We start from the raw sequence: 22,973 nt of genomic DNA on the forward strand, positions 1-22,973 counted from the left end.
ACCACTGGAGGTGGGTACTGTGCCATGGTAATATTTGTTTTATTTACAAATGTGCAAACAAAGATAGTTAAAAGTGAGCAGATATTAAGTACCCATGAACATCAAACACATGAAGGAGACCTCAAGGATGCGCCAGCTAGCCCCACCCCCTAGATGCTGTAGCACAGGCCAGCCCCCTGTGCAATGCGCAATCAGCGTCTGTCTGAAGTGTGCTTACATGCATTCAGAGGCATAGGGCCCCCTCCACAGGGAGGGAAACCCGGTCAAGCTGTAGCAGACCACAATGCACGACAGTTCTTCAGGCCTCACTAAGATCGTCTTGGAAACCAGTGTTTGTTCTAATGCTATAAAAATGAGGTCATCCCACAGCAAACTAGGTATGCTTTTTGAAGTTGTACTGGCATCAGCGTGATGCCAGTAGTGATGGCCACCAGTTTGGATGGCTTTGAAAGAGGGTTAGACAGATTCCTGGAGGAGAAGACCATCAATAGTTACTAGTCCTGATGGCCATGTGCTGCCTCCAGTACCAGAGGCAGGGAGCCTATGTTCACCAGTTGCTGGGGAACATGGGTGGGAGGGTGCTGTTGGGCTCATGCCCTGCTTGTGGTTTCCTGATTGACAGCTGGTTGGCCACTGGGTGCGCAGACTAGATGAACCCTTGGTCTGATCCAGCAGGGCTCTTCTTATGTTCTTATCAGCCTGGCAGTTGGGCAGCTTGAGTAAACCACTTCACTTCAGTCTCTTCAGTTTTTCATGAACGTAACTGCAGAAATGTAGGAGTGATGTAGGAGTTCTTGTGTTAGTTCTAAAAGCTTCATGAGAACATGGTGGCTGCCAGAAGGAGGAATGATGGGCAACCTTCTATGAGTTCCTCTGGTAAAACCTGCAAGTTCAAAGGCTAAGCTTACTACTCTTGCACTTTCATTTGTGAATGCCATTGGGAGGAGATATCTTCATCGTGGCTGTTCAGTTTGAAATGGCCCAATGTTGTGAAGTTTTTTTGCCATAACTTTTCTGAAGTAACGTTGTAATGTGGTGAGAAGAAGCAATGAAGACCAGTAGAATCATTCATTAACACAGCCCCCATTTTTATGTGCATTTCTAAGGTCAAAGCAATATTTAATAGTATATTAAATCATGACAAATTTAATGAAGCTGATTAGAATGATAGGGGCATTTCATCCGAGAACTTATCACAGGGTTGTGGCAAAAGTTTATTGCCCATTAAAATGTCCTAATCTAAAAGTTGTTTTTCAGCTTCTAAACCATAAATCTGTATCACCCACATCCTTTTTTCCACACAGCATGTTAGCATCACTGTTATTGCTATTATTATCATCTGTCATCAAAAGCAGCTTGCAACATTAAAAAAAAGAAGAATATAACAACACGAAGTACTTATGACATGGCTACACACTGAGCCTGGGTATGGTATTTTTTTCGCATAGCAGGCAATGCCTTTAAAAATGGCTCCTTCTCCACAACCCTCTGCATATATTTTGAATGTGAACAGCCAGTGCTGGTTCCAGGTTTTTGAGGCCCTTGGGCAAGACATCCTCAGTGGGTTCTCTCTCTCAGGGAGTCCACAATCTCACCACCATTGTCACCAGCTGCTATTGGCCCTCATCCTCTTTCTCATCATTGCTACCACTTGCTTGCTAGATGGGCAGAAAGTCAATGAGCAAGTCGGCAGTGGCACTACCGCTCCTCCCGCTTGAGGGGAATTATATGGTATTGCTTTTTAACTCCTGTTAAAAAGGCACTTAGCAGACAAAAGCAAAAGGCAAAGCAGAATGAGCATTTACCAGTCTTACATGCACGCATGACTACCTTAGTAAAAAAGAAAAGAAAAAAGAGGCCACACTCTTCCCTTAGCAAAGGAAAGAAAACAGCTTTCATCACAAGTATTCTTGCACATACAGATGCAGGCACAGCACAGGGTTTCAAAAGAAGTTTCTTCAGTCCATTTCTTTGTGTTCTATAACACTGGCAGGAGAGAGCGAGAGAGCACGCCATGTGCTCCCAGCAATGGAAGAAGGCAGAGGGGCGGGGGGGGGGGGAATGGAAGAGCAGGAAGCCACACGTAGGCTTAGAAATCCTAAAGCTAGCTACGCCCCAGATCCCCATGCATTAACTAGCTAACTGCCCCCTTCCGGTAACTTGCAGGCGAGGTTGCAATATTCCCAACACTTATCATAGAATCATAGAATAGTAGGGTTGGAAGGGGCCTACAAGGCCATCGAGTCCAACCCCCTGCTCAATGCAGGAATCCAAGTCAGAGCATCCCTGACAAATGGCTGTCCAGCCTCGTCTTGAAGGCCTCCAGTGTGGGAGAGCCCACCACCTCCCCAGGTAATTGGTTCCATTGCCGTATTGCTCTGACACTCAGGAAGTTTTTCCTGATGTTCAGCCGGAATCTGGCTTCCTGTAACTTGAGCCCATTATTCCGTGTCCTGCACTCTGGGATGATCAAGAAGAGATCCTGGCCTTCTTCTCTGTGACAACCTTTCAAGTACTTGAAGAGTGCTATCATATCTCCCCTCAGTCTTCTCTTCTCAAGGCTAAACATGCCCAGTTCTTTCAGTCTCTCTTCATAGGGCTTTGTTTCCAGTCCCCTGATCATCTTTGTTGCCCTCCTTTGAACCCTCTCCAGCTTGTCTGCATCCTTCTTAAAGTGTGGTGCCCAGAACTGGACACAGTACTCCAGATGAGGCCTAACCAGTGCTGAGTAGAGGGGAACTAGTACTTCCCGGGATTTGGAAGCGATGCTTCTATGAATGCAGCCCAAAATAGCATTTGCCTTTTTTGCAGCCACATCACATTGTTGGCTCATATTCAGCTTGTGATCGACGACAATTCCAAGATCCTTCTCGCTCGTAGTGTGGTTGAGCCACGTATCCCCCATCTTGTAACTGTGCATTTGGTTTCTTTTTCCTAGGTGCAGAACTTGGCATTTGTCCCTATTAAATGCCATTCTGTTGTTTTCTGCCCAGCGCTCCAGTCTATCCAGATCACTTTGAATTTTGTTTCTGTCTTCCGAAGTATTAGCTATCCCTCCCAATTTTGTGTCATCTGCAAATTTGATCAGCATTCCCTGCACCTCCTCCTCCAAGTCATTAATAAAAATATTGAAGAGCACTGGGCCCAGGACTGAGCCCTGCGGTACCCCACTCGTTACCCCTCCCCAGCTTGAGAAGGTCCCATTGATAAGCACTCTTTGAGTCCGATTCTGTAGCCAACTGTGGATCCACCGGATCGTTGTTTCATCTAGCCCACTTCGAGCTAGTTTGCTCATCAGGAGATCATGGGGCACTTTGTCGAAAGCTTTGCTGAAGTCGAGGTATATGATGTCTACAGCATTCCCACGGTCTACAAGGGAGGTGACTTGATCAAAAAATGAGATCAGATTTGTCTGGCAGGACTTGTTTTTGACAAATCCATGTTGGCTTCGAGTAATCACGGCATTGTTGTCAAGGTGCTTCCAGATGGATTGCTTTATGATCTGCTCCAGAATTTTCCCAGGGATTGATGTCAGACTGACTGGTCTGTAGTTCCCAGGTTCCTCCTTTTTACCCTTTTTGAAGATAGGGACAACGTTAGCCCTCCTCCAGTCATCTGGCACTTCCCCGGTCCTCCATGATTTCTCAAAGAGAATAGACAGCGGTTCTGAGAGTTCTTCTGCCAGTTCCTTTATGACTCTAGGATGCAGTTCATCTGGCCCTGGAGATTTGAACTCATTCAAAGTAATGAGGTGTTCCTTGACCATATGCCTGTCGATCTCAAGCTGCAATCCTGCCCCTTCAGCCTGTACTTCGCCTTTGCCAGGGGGGTCATAGACCCTCTTTTGGGAGAAGACTGAGCCAAAGTAGGAATTGAGCACCTCTGCCTTTTCTTTGTCCTCTGTTATCATTTTGCCATCCTTATTTAATAGCTGAACAACCATTTCTTTCCTCTGCCTTTTACTATGCACGTAGCTGAAGAAAGCCTTTTTGTTGTTTTTAGCATCCCTCGCTAACCTCACCTCGTTCTCCGCTTTAGCCTTCCTGACGCCATCCCTGCAATTCTGTGCTACCTGCCTGTACTCTTCCTTTGTTACTTGGCCTTCTTTCCACTTCCTATATGTGTCCTTTTTTGTTTTCAGGTCATCCCTAAGCTTTTTGTGAAGCCACATTGGCTTCTTCTGTTGTCTTCCACCTTTTCTTCTTGTTGGAATTGCTTGTGATTGTGCCTTGAGAATTTCCTTTTTTAAAAGTTCCCACCCATCTTGGACTCCTTTTCTCGCTAGCATTGCTTGCCATGGGACCTTACTGATCATTGTTCTGAGTTTATTAAAATCAGCTTTCCTAAAATCCAGGGTACGCGTTTGAGTACACTCGGCTTTTGCTTCCCTTAGAACCAAGAACTCAAGTACAACATGGTCGCTTTCCCCCAGAGTTCCTGTAACTGCTACTTTATCCACTAAGTCATCTCTGTTGGATAGGATCAAGTCAAGGATAGCCGATCCTCTAGTTCCTTCCTCTACTTTCTGTAGGAGGAAGTTATCCGCCACACAAGTCAGGAATTTCCTGGAGGGGCCATGTTTGGCAGAATTTGTCTCCCAACAAATATCGGGGAAATTGAAGTCCCCCATTACTACTACATCATGCTTCCTTAAAACATTGGCTATTTGCTTTTCAAAAGTTTCATCCTTGTCTTCTCCTTGATTGGGTGGCCGGTAGTAGACTCCGACCACCAGGTTCCTTTTATTCTTTGCTCCATTTATTTCAACCCAGATGCTCTCGATGGGGCTACCAAGCTCCTCCTCCTGTATTTCTGTGCAGAGATATGTATTTTTCACATACAGTGCAACCCCGCCTCCCTTTCTGTTCCTCCTGTTCTTTTTGAACAAGTTATATCCTTCAACTGCTGTATTCCAGTCATGAGAGTCATCCCACCAAGTCTCAGTTATACCTATCAAGTCATAATTTCCCTCCTGTATTAAGAGTTCAAGTTCGTTCTGTTTGTTTCCCATACTCTGGGCATTAGTATATAGACATCGAAGACCATGTGCTTCATAGTCTGGCTTTCTTCCTACCTGTGTCTGAAGACTATTATTGGACGCTTTCAGAGCTGTTCTCTCCATTGCAGTGCATGCGCCTACGTCCATTGTTACCCCCAACATTACATCTCCCTTCCCCGTAGGATTCAGTTTAAAGCCCTCCTGATGAAGTTCTTCATGCTGTGGCCAAACACATTCTTCCCAGCCTTTGTGAGGTGCAACCCATCCCTAGCCAACAGCCCATCTTCCAGGAAGTATAGCCCGTGGTCCCAGAATCCAAATCTCTCTCGTCGGCACCACCTTCGTAGCCAGTCATTCACCCGGAGTATTTTTCGTTCCCTTTCTATCCCTCTTCTAACTACTGGAAGGATGGATGAGAAAACTATCTGGGCCCCAAAGTTCTTGAGTTTCCTTCCCAAAGCTTCAAAGTCTGACGTGATCTCTTCGTAGCTCCGCTTGGCGGTATCATTTGTTCCCACATGGATGAGAAGAAAGGGATACCTGTCAGTGGGCTTTATGAGTGCAGGCAACCTTTCAGTCACGTCTCTAATCTGTCCTCCCGGGAGACAACATACCTGGCGAGTCCACGGGTCTTCGCGACATACTTGGGTCTCGATCCCACGCAGCAAGGAGTCTCCCACTACTACCACTCTTCTCTTCTTCTTCTTGTAGGCCTGGGTTTCATCGCCTCTGTTTGACTGACCTTTAGCCTCTTGCTCACTCTCATGCAGGTTCCCCTGTGATTCTTCCTCTGCAGGCTGTCCTCCAGTCTCATCTGCAAGTACCTGGAATCGGTTCCACAGCTCCACCGCTTCCACTGGTGCAGAGTGTCGTCTAGTTCTTCTTCTCCTAACTGTCACCGTTTTCCAAGGAGTATCCTCTACTCCATTTTTCTTCACCTCAGAATTTCCCACTGCCTCATCTTGCTGTTGCTCTTCAAGCTTGTGGTCTGCCCTTTGCTGCTGTAGTTCCCCCATTCTGTCCAAGAACTCTTCGTGTTCTCTTGTTCCCCGGAGGGTTGACAGTCGCCGCTCCAGTCCACTTACTTTTTCCTCCAGCAGCGTGATCAACTTGCACTTGTTGCAGGTGTAGGCCATGTTGTTCTCAGGCAAGAAAACAAACATTGCACACACCTTGCAGGTCACCACCACTGGAGAGTCTTGTCCTTCCATAGCCTCTTTTCCCTTTTTGTGTCTAGCTTTGTGATTGTTCTAGACTAGCCTGTGCCTGCTCCTCTACTCAGTAGAGGTTAAAAGCAGAGTCCCACTGGTGTGGAAGTGTGTGTTACAAGACAAATAAATGAAAAAAAGTTAGTAAAATAAAATAAAATAAAAAAAATGTTAGGGGCCTCCCCCTTGACCTCCCCTGCCGAACTCCCCTGGCCAACTCCTGTTTGCTCCCCCTGTCCGCTCGCTCTGTTCGCTCGCTCTCTGGGAGCTTGCCTGCTTCTGTAGTCCCTGGACCAGCTGGAGCAGCTTGCTCTGCTCTGCTCTGCTCAGCTGGGAGGCGGGAAACAGACTGAAGCTTCCCGCCCAGTCAGCTGCTGGGAGTACTCAGGCCACACCCCTCCAATTCAGTTGGAGCTCTCAGAAGCTCCTGGTGAGCTCACAGCCAGTCAGAAGGATAAAGGGCAGCCCCCTGGGCTTCCTGCAACCCACTTACCTCTTAGCCTCTGTCTCCTTTGTCTCCTTTGTCTCTTCAACCACTGCAACTCCCCTGGCCAACTCCTGTTTGCTCCCCCTGTTCGCTCGCTCTGTTCGCTCGCTCTCTGGGAGCTTGCCTGCTTCTGTAGTCCCTGGACCAGCTGGAGCAGCTTGCTCTGCTCTGCTCTGCTCAGCTGGGAGGCGGGAAACTTCTCACCACCGCCGTTGTCTGGGCGAGAATGAAAGGCAGGTGAACAAGAAGGTTGCAATGATGAGGAGGAGGAGCAAGTCCAGAGGCTCTTGTCAGTGGGCCCCTGCTGGGATTGGGCCTTTGGTAGGTGGGCAAGCATGCCTACCCTTGATGCTGGACCTGCACACATCAAGACAATTTCAGTTTCTCCTGATGACTTGGCAGCATCCAATCTGATTAAAAATAATTCATTGCTTCATTAAAATTCTGGTCATCCAGACCTTTTCGCCAAGAACAAATATTTAAAGGATATCACAGTGATCATCACAACAGTATAGCTATGGGCTTCTCCACATGGGGCTTTTATCCTGCTACTGAGATTGGTTACTCATGGAAGTTTGTGGGTCCTTTACATGATGTCATCAACCTCCAGGGCATCTCCCGTGCTAAATGAGTGTTATCCTATTTTTTAAAAGATTGGAGATAATGAACTATCAAATTACAGCGTGTTGATTTCCCTCCTGAAAAGAGGAAATCCAGTAATAAGAGTTGCTAGACTACAATGCCATCTAGTGGCTGTATAATGAAACATATAGAACAATGCAGATAAGAGGGAAAAGGGGAAGGGAAGTGCGTGTAAAGGGAGTCCTTCATGATCCTACATTCAAAACAGAAGCAGAAAGCCCCAGTAAAGTTTAGCCTGGTATAGAAATGCTTTATATGTCTGATACCAAGCCCAAACAGTACTATTAATAGTATACCCAAATGTGCTGGTCCCACTATGCCATGAACAGTCACCATAGCCAGAAGCACTAGAGAAACAGAAGGGGATTAGATATGTCATGGTCTCTTCTCTTTTATACACACACACACACACACACACAGAGAGAGAGAGAGAGAGAGCACACCTACCTGCAAGCACATCAAATATATGTGAAGCAAGCAACATTAATTTCAATGAAGACATTTGATTATTGTCAGTGGTCACCATGATCCAGTCTCCACTCAGGAACAAGTGAGCTAAATGGAAGAATTGAGCACTGGAAGAGTGCATCCTTCCCAAGTAACCACAATGCAACAACACCTGGGATTTCAGACAGGGATTTCAAGTTGGAAAGTATGACTTCCAAGCAGCTTTGAGCCCTGACTTGTTTCTTTTTCAATACTAATGACCAATTCTTTTTTTTTTTTTTCATGTCTTAAAGCTGCATTTCTTCCAATGATACGGAAATGTTGGTATGGGGGTGTTCTCATTTGTTCTCTTCTGGACTGTGGACCAACACAATCCAAAAAATCTAGTATTAGGTTTGGACCTTAATTTGGTTGGCCAGGTGCCATCAGTGGCATGAAGCACTTTTCACCAGGTTAGGCTGGTATTCCAAGTGGAACCCCTCTTGGACCGAGATAGCCTGACCACATTTATCTGTGTCCCAATCTCGGCTTGACAAAGAACTCTCAGAAACTTCAGTGTACAATAGCTAGGCCACTAATTGGCATGAGTTAATTTGGAACCTATCAGGTCAGTTTTGAAATAGCTCATTGGCTTCTCCTGGTTTTCTGGGGGCAGTTCAAAGTAATGCTTTTTATCACTATATAGCAGTCCAAAGCCACACTCCAGGGGAGGGACTTGTATATAGTATATATACAAACTATCTTCTTCTTCTTCTTCGTATTCATCTTCATCTTCTTCGTCTTCAATAGATTTATATGCCACTTACCATATTTCAAAAACATATCTAAGTGGTTTGCAAGAGAATTTAAATACATTGAAATGTACATTAAAATACAATTAAATATATAATAACTGCTAAAACAATTATATATAACTGAAACTCACTCAGGGAAGGCCTAGATGAAGAGATGGGTCTTCAACTGGAACCTAAAGCATGCTACAGGTGCTGCGTCCAGTGGGGAGTCATTTCATAATATATACTATATAGTTTGAGATTGAAGTGCTGAATCTTCCCATGTCCTGAGATTACCTGGTAAACCTTTCGTCAGTTTTCCTTTGAAAAAAAAAGGCTTTTCTGTGGTGGCACCTTTACTGTGAAACACAGTTCTTATATCTGTATACCCAGCACCTTTCATTATGCGTTTTAGCCACCAGATAAAAACATTTGCATTTGTCTAGACATTTTGGGCTTTTCCACACCAGGCTTTGTATCTTGCAACTTACGGGAGCTTCTGCTTCCATATTCTTTGTGGGATTAAGATTTGCTCCTTACATGGGCCGACACGGGCTTTTTTTCCAGGACTTCCTTTGACTGTAAGTTCTACATGTTTCATTGTACAGCCAGTAGGTGGCACTGTGTTATAGCAGAACTATGCAATTTCACACAGCTATTAAAGTGGATTAACATTTATTACTGCATTATCTCTGATCTTTTAAAAACCGGGATAAATGTCAGAAAGCATGGGAGATGCCCTGGAGGTTGATGACGTCATGTAAAGGACCCGCAAACTTCCATGAGTTACCGATCGTGACAATGCAATACAAGCCTCATGTAGAAATGCTCTTTAATTCAGTGTACTGTTCTTTTGTCTTATTGCTTGCTGCTTCTAGAATCTTATCTGTATTATTTTTGTCTGCCACTATGTTGCTGCTGTTTTTTTTAAAGCTTTGCTTGTTGGTGTTTTAATGATTTTTGTTGATGTTAAAGAACATAAGACATGCTAGATCAGACCAAAAGCCTACCTAGTCCAACCTGCTGTTCCCACACTGGCCAACCAGATGCTTATGGGGATCCTACGATCAGGACATGAGCACAATAGCTTCCTCCCACTTATGTTCCCTGAGAATTGGTATAAAGAAGCCTGCTGCCTCTGATACTGGATGTAATATGTAGTCATCATGACTAGCTGCTATTGATAGCCTTATCCTCCATGAATTTGTCTAACCCACTTTTAAAGCCATCAAGTTGGCGACCATCATTATATCCTGTGGTAGCAAACCCCGTAGTTCAGCTAGGCACTGGCTAGATGAAGTACATCTTTTTATCTGTCCTGAATCTTCCTCCATTCAGTTCCATTGGATAACCCTATGCTTTAGTATTATGAGAGAGGGAGGAAAAAAACAACTCCTTATCTATTTCCTCTACCATACCATGCATGATCTTACACACCTCTATCATATCCCATCCCTCCTGCTGCCCTTACTCATCTTTTTTCTGTGCTAAATAACATTTTCTCACAGGGGAAATGCTCCAGCCCCTTGATCGCTTTGGTTGCCCTCTTTTGCACCTTTTCCAGGTCTATAATATCCTTTACGAGGTGCGGTGACCAGATATGATAGCGCACTTGAAAGGTTGTCACAGAGAGGAAGGCCAGGATCTCTTCTTGATCATCAAAGAATGCAGGACACGGAATAATGGGCTCAAGTGACAGGAAGCCAGTTTCCGGCTGAACATCAGGAGAAACTTGCTGACTGTTAGAGCAATACAACAATGGCACCAATTACCTAGGGAGGTGGTGGGCTCTCCTCAATGGCCTTGTAGGCCCCTTCCACCCCTACTATTCTATGATTCTAACTGTACACAATAGTCCAAGTGTGGTCACTCCATAGATTTGTATAAAGGCATTATTATATTAGCAGTTTTATATTTTTTGTTGTTTTTTTGTTTGCTTGTTTCCGCAGGGCTGCGGTGGCTTAGTGGTTAAGACGTTGAACTGCACACTGGAAGGTCGGCAGGACAGCAGTTCGAGACCCGAGTGCTGCATGACGAAGTGAGCTCCCGTCTTCAGTCCCAGCTTCTGCCAACCTAGCAGTTCGAAAGCAAGAAAGTGCAAGTAGATAAATAGGTACCGCTTTGGCGGGAAAGGTAACAGTGCTCTGTGCACCTCGGTGTTCAGTCATGCAAGCCACATGACCACGGAAGCGTCTTCGGACAGTGCTGGCTCTTCGGCTTAGAAATGGAGATGAGCACCACACCCTAGAGTCGGACACGACTGGTTGGGGACACCTTTACCTTTTTATTTTTTGTTTTGTTTTATATTTTGCTTTTATGATGTAAGCTACTTCATTCTTTTGATGAAGTAGCAGAGTAAAAATATATTAAAGAAAGAAAGAAACACATACATGTAGTCAAGGTAGTAGTTATTGCATTTCTGCTTTGTCATGTTCTTCCCTCTTAGACCAAAACTACAGAATTAAAACTAGAGAGCCCTAGAGAGTAACCCTATGAACCATAGGGTCCGAAGGGCCACAGGAAGTAACAGATCTCCCCTTCTGAGGCTGGAGACAGAGCTCCAAACTTGGAGAAGATCTGACTGTGGAACCCCCTAGCCTGAGCCCCTCCCAGCTGCTGCAGAAAGCTCCACCATGGCTTCCTCTCCCAGTGTTGGGATTCCAACCTGGGGAAGGGAGGAACCAGGTGGGGGCAGGGAGGGGAGAGGCCATGGATCCAATGTCCTGTCAGCCTCCAACTGAGAGAACAAGTTAGACAGGCTCAGAGGCTTGTCTAATGAAAAATGCTCAAATGGAGGACAGAGAGGCAAGAACAGCTTCTATCACTCCATGTGTGGCTAGCCCAGAAGACTGCTCTCTTAAAGATGAAAACAAGAAATCTTATAAAAATGTGGTGGAGTATGTCTTAGTCTCCAAAAATCTCATTTTATTCATCAACAGCCCTTCACCCAGACACAAATTACTGCTTGCTTGCTCACTTGATTGTTTTTAAATATTTTATTGAACTATTTGCTGGTCAGGTCAGTGTACAATGTGGTTGACTGCATGCAATCTGTGCATATACAGTGAAGAACAGGGCAGGAGAGATGAGGAAATGGATTGTCTAAAAATTACATTTTTAAACACTGCAATTACCAACAGGGCTTCCTGTTCTCTAAAGTGGAAGTGTCCATGGTCATTGCAAAACAGTGCTGGATTTGTGTTTGTTTGGCAAGGGAGGGGATGTTTTACATTTATGTAAAGCAGCTGTTCTTGCTGTAATAGTTTACTATTTTTCAAGAGAGTATGTTCAGGCAATCGTGTGCAATGGAGGCAGACATGCTGTGTAGCAAACGGCATAGATAAAACAGTCAGCAGTGATCTGCTAAAGCAGGGGTGTTGAACCTCTTTCAGCCTGAGGGCTGAATTCCATTTTAGATAAGGTCTTGGGGGCCACATTACAGTTGTGGATGGGGCCAAAGGCAAAAGGGGAACCAAGGCTGTCTGGATTTGGCCTCCACAGGTTCTGCACCCCTGTACTAGCCGAATGTGTGAAAGGAGAGTTTTCCCTTCACTGCTCTCTGCATCTTTCTTCTTTCACACAATGAATTTAAGCCTATTTGACATATTTAGGGCACAATCCTATGGCCGCTAGTCAGTGGCTAGACGGACATAGGATAGGTTGGTTCCCTGAGAACTGACCTTCACCCCCTCCTGCGCTGCCTCGTAGGCAGTGCAGAACGGCCCTGTGTTCCGCACTCAGAAGAGGAGTGTGGAGTGGTGAAAATGAGGCATTCCTGGGGGCGTGCCAGGGCAGAGAACTCGGAAATGCCGGTACGAGACATCCAACATGTCGTCTGGCTGCCGCTTCCCCTGCTCCGCCTTCCCATGGCTAGACAGTCGAAATGGACTGTCTAGCTGCAAATGCAGGGCAGCTGAAGCACGTAGGGGATAATCCCCTCTGCGTTTCTTCTTCACTGCATTGGATGGGCGGTCGCCTCTAAGTTCAGAGGCAGCCACCTATCCCAGTAGGATTGCTCCCTCCCTTATTTTTATGTATTTAGTGCATTTCTATACTGCCCATTAGCTGACGTTCTTTGGGTGGTTTACAAGACAAAGATTAAAACCAGAAAATGCAATAACATAATGAAACATAATATAAAACCAGAAATTTTAAAACAGAATAAAACCACAGTAATAACCAGGATAAAAGCCAGGAGAAACGCAAAGATCTAAAAATACACTAACACAATTTTTAAATCTGAAGGGCTAAACAGTCTGGGAAATAAAAAGATCTTCAACTGGTGCTGAAAAGACCAGGCAAGCCTCTCTGGAGACATCATTGCACAACTGGAACCCATATAATAGGGAAGAGCTATTGTAGCCTTCCCCAACTTGGGTGCCTCCAGATGTGTTTGGACCACAACTCCCATAATCCCCAATCCTGGACTGTGCTGGCTGGGGGTGATGGGAATTGCAGTCCAAAATATCTGGAGGGCACCAGTTTGGGAAAGGCTGAGCTAGATGGACTCTGGATTCAGATCCAGTATGGTAACTTTTATTTTTCATTTTTAGTTTGGAGATGCTTCCTGGATTGTTCATCGTGATGTGCAAACTGGAACTCTAGGTTGTTGATGGAGAAACATCCCAGAGTTTTAACCTAACAACAAACTCTCTGTTAAAACTCTGTGTTGTTTTCCTCTGGGTTGTTAAACCTCCATGGGTTGCTGTTATGTGCGAACTAGGTCAATATGATGGTCCTGAGACATCTGTTCATGTAAATCATGTAAAGTGATGCAAATTGGGGCAAAAACATCTGGATGGCACCAGCTGATTGGTGGGAGATTCCAGACAGATAAGAGGAAGTACTTCTTTACTCAGTGCATAGGTAAACTGTGGAATTCACTACCACAACATGTAATGATGGCCACCAATTTGGATGGCGTTAAAAGGGAGATAAATTCCTGGAGGAGAAGGCTATCAATGGCTACTAGTCCTGATGGCTATATCCTACCTCCAGTATCAGAGGCAGTATGCCTGTGTACACCAGTTGCTGGGGAGCATGGGTGGGAGGGTGCTGTTGCACTTGTGTCCTGCTTTTGGTTTCCTGGTTGACAGCTGGTTGGCCACTGTGTGAACAGAATGCTGGACTAGATGGACCCTTGGTCTGATCCAGCAGGGCTCTTTTTATGTTCTTATGTTCTGTTATGTTTGTTGCTCTTCCAGCACAATCCCATGCACATCTACTCAGAGGTAAGCCCCACTGCGTTCAATGGGACTTGGTCCCAGAAAATTATGCAGAGGATTGCAGCCTCAAAACTCACTCCAGAGTACTTAAAACACACACAGTTACAAATGAGACTAGGCTGGACAGATTTCACTCTGGACCCCAACTAGGCTGGATGCATGTTCATTTTTACAGAGGATTGACCACTGTTTGAAGGGCTGCCAGAGGACTGTTCTCTATTTTGAAGGCATCCCCAATTTGAAGCGCTGTCAAGTGTAGTTCAGAAATGAAGAATCATCAGGGAGAAGAGCTGGGCCTTAAAGTTGCCCATCAGTAACTGCTGGACAGCACACTGAGTAGGCATGGTCCTCCACACTATGGTGAGATGTACTGTATTTCTATTTAAGTTATTATAACCATTCCTAAATTTGCATCTATACATATAAATTAACGTATGCAGTCTTTATGCAGATCAGTGCCCTCTGTTTTGGTGATGCGTTTCCTCTTTTTTGGCGGTTCATAACTGGCCATCCCAGTCCCAACATTAGCGGCTGCTACTATCCCACCACACTGAGTACATGTATGCGCATATTGGAAGTTCAGCTGAAATCAAAAGGACTTGCTCCCAAGTAAATGTATTTAGAATTAGTCTTGTAAGTCATGCATTTCAAGCAAGGCACAGCAAAACCCTCCTGTAATAAGTTTGGGGTTTGTTTGCACTGAAAGGGCATCATGTCATGAACAGTGTAGACAGTGTTCACTGTGAATGAGATTGTGGAATTCCTTCCCTTTGGAAACTTAACACAGTCCAAGGATGAGCAAATGCCAGCAGTACTATAAGACCTCCTTTGTTGGGTTTGGCTGTTAATGATTAGGGTTGATCCGAGAGAGGCAGGGAAAGCAACCGAAGACCCATAGGCCAGAGTAGCCCACTGACGACCTCCAGACAAGGCTTTGCATTTGTGGAAGAATGAAACACCTTCATACCCCTTTCTGAATATAAACTTTAAAAAGATATGGTGGTTATCTCAAAAAGGCAAATCCATTGTCAAGAATCAGGGCTTCTGAAACAGATTGCCTTTGGTGTTTCTGGTGTGCTTCTAGAAGATGGCATCTTCTTTCTACTGACACTCACCCACCACTCCCTACCCACCTATCTCTGTTTAGTACCACTGCTGTTTGTTTACATTTTGAACTGAGGAGTATCCTCACTTCAAGCAATGGTTGGCTTCTTTGCCACCAGTGCTTCATTTGACTGAAACTAGTTGTTGTTTTGTCACTAGGGCAAATGTGGGCCATCTTCAGGCCATGAGCTACAGGCCTCCCTCAGAGGCCTTCAGTATGGCCCACAGTGCGGCCCTCAGTGGGTGCTCAAGCCACTGGCCTCCCTCACCAAGTCTTGGATCTTTTATTCTTGTAAGCCGCTCTGGGAGTCTTTTGACTGAAGAGCAGGGGCCCGTCTACATGGGAGGTTTTCTCTGATGCTGCTGTGACTTAAAGTCATTAGGGACACTTGACATCATGGCCAGTTCGCAGCCAACCAGCTGCATCCGTCTTGAAAAGCCGCATTTTTGGAAAGTCTTTTTGCTCCGTATTTCTTACTTAAAGTGGCTCCAAGGCGGTTCCCCTGCAGTATGCTCTGTCGCTCTGCATTAAATCCTGGGTGTGCCTCTGTGACATGGCTGTGACCTGGCAGTGAGGTGGTCAAGGGGTGGGACTGCTTCTCCCCCCATCCCTCTTTTTCCCTATTTGCAGTATGGCTGCTTTCACAATAAGCAGCCTCCTTTTCCCATTCATAAAATCAGTAGCCCTGTTTCATTTACAATAGTGGAGTAGCCAGTTTATAGGTAGTGCACAATAAAGAATACACAGAGCAGAAGGAGAAAGGGTGACCAGCTGCTATTTCACAGGCGTGTGGTGCACGAGCAACTTCGCAGTCACACAGTACATCTACAACTAAGGAATACACAGACGGGAAGGAGAAAGGGTGGCCAGTACAGCAAGGGAGCACGGACAGGGCTGGGAGCAAACCTCCCCAATCACAGAATCACACTGGGTTGCCCCTTCAGAGTAATGTAGCGGTTTGCTTTTTCCATTCACAAACAGCAGCTTCTGATTCATTCATGTCTCCCCTTTAGAATAGTCCCCTCTTTGTGTGATTTCCTGCAAGTTTGTGGGGAGGAGAAGCTTAGTTCTGGTCAGGGAAGTGGAGGCAGCAGCAGAAGCTGCTGCTGCCGCCTCTAGAGCACTAGGAGAGGGAGGCAATTCCAGCCCTTTCCCTCCATGCAGGACCTAGGTGCCTCCTGTCTGCCCACCTGTTAGTCTGTCCCGTGCCCGCCTGTCGGTCAGTCCCTGGGCTTGTTCATAGTCGATGGATGAGAGGGGGAGAGGTGTGGGGTTAAACTATCCAACATTACTCATCTCTCCCATTACACTTCCCTAAGCAGTGGCGCATGGAGGGGGCAGGAGCAAGACTCTCTCATTGGCTGAGCAGCATCTATGGGGCTGCTGATGTTCACTTCTACTAGTGGGACTCTGCCCATTCAGCTGCAAAGTAAGGCAGGTTGCGTTTACTCCGCATTTTTGCTTTGTGTGTCCCTGATGGACCAAAGCTGATTTCATGAAAAGCCACATTAAACATGAAAGTGCTTCAAATTCGTTGCCATGTAGATCTGGCCCAGGATAGATATGCTTTGAATAAACAAACAAATGTCGATGGGGAGAGGGAAGGGCATGAATGGGGTGAATGAGAACATGTGAAGGGTGGGGGGAAGTGTGTGAATAGGAGATGTGGATGGAAGGAAAGTGTGAGAACAGGACTGGATGGATGTGGGGGTAGGATAGGTGTGAATCCCTGTATATATCTGCCCAGCCATAAGACCATCTTCAGAGACCCTCCTCTGGGTGCTCCAACCACAAGAGTAGAGGCAGGTGGCTACCAAGACAGGGCCATTTCAGTGAGGGCACCCCAGTTGTGGAATGCCCTCATCAGAGAAGCTCTCATGATGCCTACGCTGTGGACATTTCAGCACCAAGGGAAGAGCTTTTTACTTTTCCAGGCTTTTTAGTCCTTCAGTTTTGTTTTTTAAATGTGTTATTGTGTTTTTAGATCTTTAAACTGCTGCAGGCTTTTACTCCACCTTTATTCTGATTTGAACACTTAAAGGATTTATCTTATGTTTTATCTTATTGTTGTGAACTGCCCAGAGAGCTTTGGATATTGGATGGTATAGTATGACAAGGCTGCATATTGTCGCCCTGCTTATTTAACTTATATGCAGAGTACATCATGAGAAATGCCAGGTTGGATGAATCACAGGTCGGAATTAAGATTGCTGGGAGAATTATCAACAACCTCAGATACGCAGACGATAATGGCAGAAAGTGAAGAGGATCTAAAGAGCCTCTTGTTGAGGGTGAAAGAGGAGAGTGCAAAAGCTGGTTTGAAACTCAACATTAAAAAAACGAAGATCATGGCATCTGGCCCCATCACTTCCTGGCATATGGAAGGGGAAGAAATGGAAGCAGTGACAGATTTTATTTTCTTGGGCTCCAAGATCACCGCAGACGGTGACTGTAGCCATGAAATTAAAAGACGCTTGCTCCTTGGGAGGAAAGCTATGGCCAACCTAGACAGCATAGTAAGAAGCAGAGACATCACCTTGCCGACAAAGGTCCGTCTAATCAAAGCTATGGTTTTCCCAGTAGCAATGTATGGCTGTGAGAGCTGGACTCTAAGGAAGGCTGAGCGCCGAAGAATTGATGCTTTTGAACTGTGGTGCTGGAGAAGACGCTTACGAGTCCCCTGGACTGCAAGGAGGTCAGATCAGTCCATCCTAAAGGAAATCAACCCTGAGTGCTCATTGGAAGGACAGATCCTGAAGCTGAAGCTCAAATATTTTGGCCACCTAATGCGAAGAGAAAACTCCCTGGAAAAGACCCTGATGCTGGGAAAGACTGAAGGCAAAAGGAGAAGGGGATGGCAGAGGATGAGATGGCTAGATAGCATCACTGATGCAATGAATGTGGACTTGAGCACGCTCCGGGAGAGAGCGGAGGACAGGAGGACCTGGCGTGCTATGGTCCATGGCGTCATGAAGAGTCGGACACGACTGAACGACTGAACAACAACAACAGGAATCTAAGCAAGAAGCATGCACATAAGCAAGAACACACACAAGGAAGCAAACAGAAAAGCACATCAGCAAGAAAGCACATCAGCCAGCCAGCCAGCAAGCATGCACAGAAGCATGCACTTATGTACGCACAGAGGCAACCAAGTAAACAAGCAAGCACATGAAAAAGCAACCAAGCAATTGCATGAGAAAGTGAGAAAGCAAGCACATAACCAAGCGAGAAAGCAAGCAAGCACCTAACTGGGCAAGCAAGTGCATGAGCAAGCAAGCTGATGAACAGATGTGTGTTTGGAAGAGGGAATGATAGGATGGATAGCTGAATGAAATAGAGATAAAAGGAATCCCATTCCCACCCCCCCCATTTTTACTTTGGCTCCACTCACCTACTGTATAGGGCCCCTGACCAGTCTCTGCTGAGGGAATGCAGTCTTTGACCCCCAAAGGTTTGTCCACGCCTTCACTATGGTTTATGTACTGAGACCAAGGTGTGCTTGTGGGGGTGAGGGAGGAGAGGACAGTAGGAGATGCTGAGAGGCACTTCTTTCTTTTTTTACTAAAATACAATTTTTTAATTCATTTTCCACCTACATCTGTTACAAGGGGTAGTGCCATGAGAAAATGGAGAGGGGAGAGGAACCTTTTTGATCTTGGGCAAAACTGAGGTAAGAAATTTCCAGTGTTGGAGGATTATTTGCTTGGCAACTAAGGGCTTCTTCAAATGGAAGTTTTATCCTGCGATTGAGATTGCTCACTCACAGAAGTTTGTGGGTCCTTTTCATGACATCATCAACCTCCAGGGCACATCCAGAGGTATTTCCTTATTATTCCATGTTAAATAGATCCGGAAATAATGAAGTATTAAAATACATCAGATTGGTGTGCTATTAAAACAGCCACTAGATGGCACTGTTTCACTGAGTTCTATGGAATCTTGAAATTAAAAACTTCCCCTCTCAGCAATCACATGGTCGCTGTCTGAGAGCCCGCTGTAAATGCGGAAAGGCTCCACAATGGTAGGACTGCAGATTTTTTCTTTAATGTAAAGGCAGCCTAAAGAGGCTTGTACAAACCATTCTCCTTGGTCCTTCAACTTCCATTCATCATGTGCCTAATCAGTGTTTATATCTTCTGTTTCTAACGCCCTGTCCAATGCCATGTTTTGACCTCTTTCCAAAAGCATATTATTACTGACAGCTGACTTTTTAATAATGGAAGCTCAAACTTCGCTGGAAGTGCGTACTGTTTGCATTTGAAAAGAGTTTGCCTGAGTTCTCATCAAACACTCAGTTTTGTTTGTATATTACCTGTTATTTGGTCAAATAGATTTGATCATTATTTTAAAGGGCAAGCATAAAAACGATCTGGCTCATTCACATCTGATTTGCCCTTTTAAGTTATCCCAACTTATTTGGACAGCAATTCTAAGAGCTGGTTAAGAGTTAGTACCATGTCACCAAAGATTTTCATCCAGTTTGGATATCTTTTACAAAACCTCCATGGAAACAGTAATCAGCTCAAGGTGTGCATAAATGATTGAGTATGACATCTGGTGTCATAAGGTTTGTGTCAGCGAGAGTAAAAGATGTTCAGTGCCAAGATATAGGGCTCCTTCACATGGAGCTTTTATCCTGAGATTGAGATTGCTCCTTCACAGAAGTTTGCGGGCTCTTTACGTGACACCATGACCCTGCTGTGACCCTCCTGCACTAAATGCCCTTTGTTCCATTTTTAAATAGATTGCAGATAATGAGCTATCAAATTACCCTGTTGTGTTCCTCTTCAGTTTCCTCTGTGAAAAGAGTTAAAGCGGCAAGAAGAGGAGCGAGATCTCTGAAAGATAATGGAAGATTCAGATGCAGGGAGAAGGAGGGGGGAAGGGGAGGGGGGAAGGAAGTGCGTGTAAAGGGAGTCAGTTGTGATCCTGCATTTAAAACAGAAGCAGAAAGCCCCATTGTAAATGCAGGATTTTAGGCTGGTGTAGAGATGCCCATAAACAATGCATTTAGTGGCAGAATGATGTTAGTAGTGAAACCTGCCCTGTGTTTCCACCAGCAATTTACTCCAACCTGGCTGCTCTGTCTTTCCATGTTGGCTTGGCCATTCAGCACGAATGTCATGTGCATTTTAACGTGGAAAAGCCGGGTCTTTAAGGGCCGTGGAAACAGGAAAAGGAGAAGATGTGACTGGGGAAACATTGCAACAAAGTTGCAAACAAAGTGAAGCCGATAGTGTGGAAACACGCCCCTGGTTAGAAAATTCTGGGGCAAGATATTTCAAGAAACAGAAAGAATTACTGATCAAGAGATTTGTAAAATTCCAGAATTAGCTTTATTGAATATGTTTGTAAAAGAAAATAGAGAGATTAGAGAAAAAAAATTAATTGGTTTCTTGTTGTCAGCTGCGAGGCAATTAATTGCAAGTAATTGGAAGACAGCCCAGATGTTGACAATGCCTTTGTGGAAAAAGAAAATCTGGGACATAGCAATAAATGAAAAATTGACACAGAAGCTAAGAGTGCACAGAGGAATAAAGAAAAGAGACACCTTCAAGAAGGATTGGCAAAAAAATTGTGAAAAAAGAGTCAAATGGAACAACCTTGGTAGAAGGTTATAGAATCTGTGGGGCTCATGAAAAGAAAAAGACAACAAAGGAATGAAACAGGATGAATTAATATATTACCCTGGAACAGAAACAGAAAATAAAGGAGGGGAGAAGAAGAATCCTGAAACTGTTTGACCTGGGGGAGGGATTGGGGAGGGGGGAAGAAAAGAAAAGAAACCTGAATTCACTTGCAAAGCAGATCAAGGTGCTGTTGTTTTAAAAGAGCAAGACTACTGTAGATCCCAGTGCATAGTATCATTTTTTATTCCCACTACTTCGACCAGTAGGAAGTTCAAGACAGTCTGTACATGCTCATTTTCATTTCGAAGGCATGTTCCTGAGAAGTATGATGTATTGTAAGGACCTATTTATTTCAAGTATACAGATTGAGCAACCATTGGAAGAGTATAGTATGCAGCAAGGATGCTATTTCTCAAGCAACTTTAGTTCTCCTCCCAAATCCCAACCATCTCCCCACATAGAGGTGACGTCCAGGTCACTGCTACAGTAGCCTAGTGATGTCCAAGCCAGACAACTGTAATGCACTCAACACAAAACTGTCCTTTAAAAGCATTTGGAAACTTCAGCTACTGCAAAACCCTGCTACCAGATTATTTATGAATGTGGTCAAATGCGACATATTACTCCCATTTTGTTTGATGTGCAAGGGTCCCTGTCTGCTTCCAGGCTCAATTTAAGGTGCTGGTTTTGACTTTTAAAGCCCTAAATGGCTTGATACCTACATATATATGTTAAAAAGCATCTTCTTTTGTATATATCCCCTCATGCGCTCTGCTCTGAGGCCTTGGTCCAGGCGCTACCATCAAATACATTCTGGAGCTGGGGCTGATGGGAGTTGAAGTCCAAGACATCAAGAGGGCACCATGCTGGGGAAATCTGAGGTATAGGGAATCAAGCATTTATCTGAAATGAATTTGTTTTGGTGTTCAGCTCCTAGCATTTCTGACTATTGGAAGTGGTGGCTGATGGGAGTCAGAGTCCAAGTCATCTAGAGAGCACTTGATTGGGGAAGGCTGTATTAGGGTTGGTGTTGCATTGCAGTGTGCAACACTGTACAGTCACAATTTTGGCCATGTGGCATCCGTTTGCTGTTGCTGGACTCAGTCACTGAATAATTAGTGATGGGTGGAAAATCCCAGCAAGCCTTTTAGACTAAACAGGAAACAGCCGAAAGCCATAATGTTCAGTACTGTACTAAGAATATGAAGGAACAGGTGGTCTTCATCTTATCTGTGGTCTTTAGAATGCATGTCCACAAAAGCATAAATCCCCACCCAGTTCAGTTATTATGCACAGAAAGAAGAACCAACCCATTGCACATCCACTTAATTTATTGTTCATGATTTACTCAAGGTCCTTAGCCATACAGGGATGATGACTCTGGACCCTTCTTCAAGTTATGCAGCCCCCAAGGTCCTTATCCACAGAGCACTCTCACTGCCAGGAGTGAATTGTGCTGCAATCGGTAGGGATGTCTCCAATTAAATTAGATGAATCCGCTTCTAGGACAACCCAATAAAATACAATACAATAAAATATGTCAGTTTGCTTCTGTCTGTTGTGCTGGATTCATATCAGAATAAGGAAGCTGCTTTATCCTGCTTTCTTCTTCAACAGCACTGTGTGGAATGTACCATTATCCTCAGAGGAGGAAAAACAACAATACTGCTGTTCAAAAACCTGAGCAAACCAAAATCATAGGGTTAAGAATAAAAACCAGTTAGGCTTCCATAAAAATAATCTCAAAATTAGCATGCTTTCCTGCAACCACCACAACAGACGGTTAAAAAAAAAACTGTACAGGAAGTGGCTGCTTAAATCTGACCTCCATCCAAGATTTATCTGGGTTGTAGATTATTCTATGAAAATACCATTTCAGTCCTGTTGATTTGGGTGAGATGTACTGTATTTCTATTTCAGTTATAGTAATTATGGAATACCTGTGTGGCATTCCCCCCGTTTTTGCCTGTTCTTTGCTCCTCCTGATTATGTCTTGCTTGTCCTTGTTGACAGATGGCAATCTATGCCTTCTAGGCATCCCCCCCCCCCCGTGGATTTGTGGTAGGGATAGGGAACATGTGGCCCTCCTGATGTTTTTGGACTGCAACTACCATCATCCCTCATCATTGGCTATACTAGCTAGGACTGATGGGAGTTGCAGTCCACCAATATCTCCGCTGCTGTCATTAGGAATGGATTGTCACTATTTGGAACGGTAGATACAAACACATCCTCAGTGGTAGCCAAGAATTTTATTTTTAAACTAACAGAACAGGTGAAATTGTCATGAAGCTATCATGAAAAGTAATCTGGCTTCTCTTATATGTGTGAGTGAAGCATTATTCAATTATTGGGAGCCTAGAGATGTATATCCATTTGAAAACCATAATCTTTTCTGGCCAAAACTGATCAGGAAATTTGAAGAGGTTGTAATGATGGTCAGAATGTAAGATA

This window comes from Heloderma suspectum, chromosome 3 (assembly GCF_057233095.1).
Source record: "Heloderma suspectum isolate Gila_16-S chromosome 3, 16-S_ref, whole genome shotgun sequence".
Classification (NCBI taxonomy): domain Eukaryota; kingdom Metazoa; phylum Chordata; class Lepidosauria; order Squamata; family Helodermatidae; genus Heloderma; species Heloderma suspectum.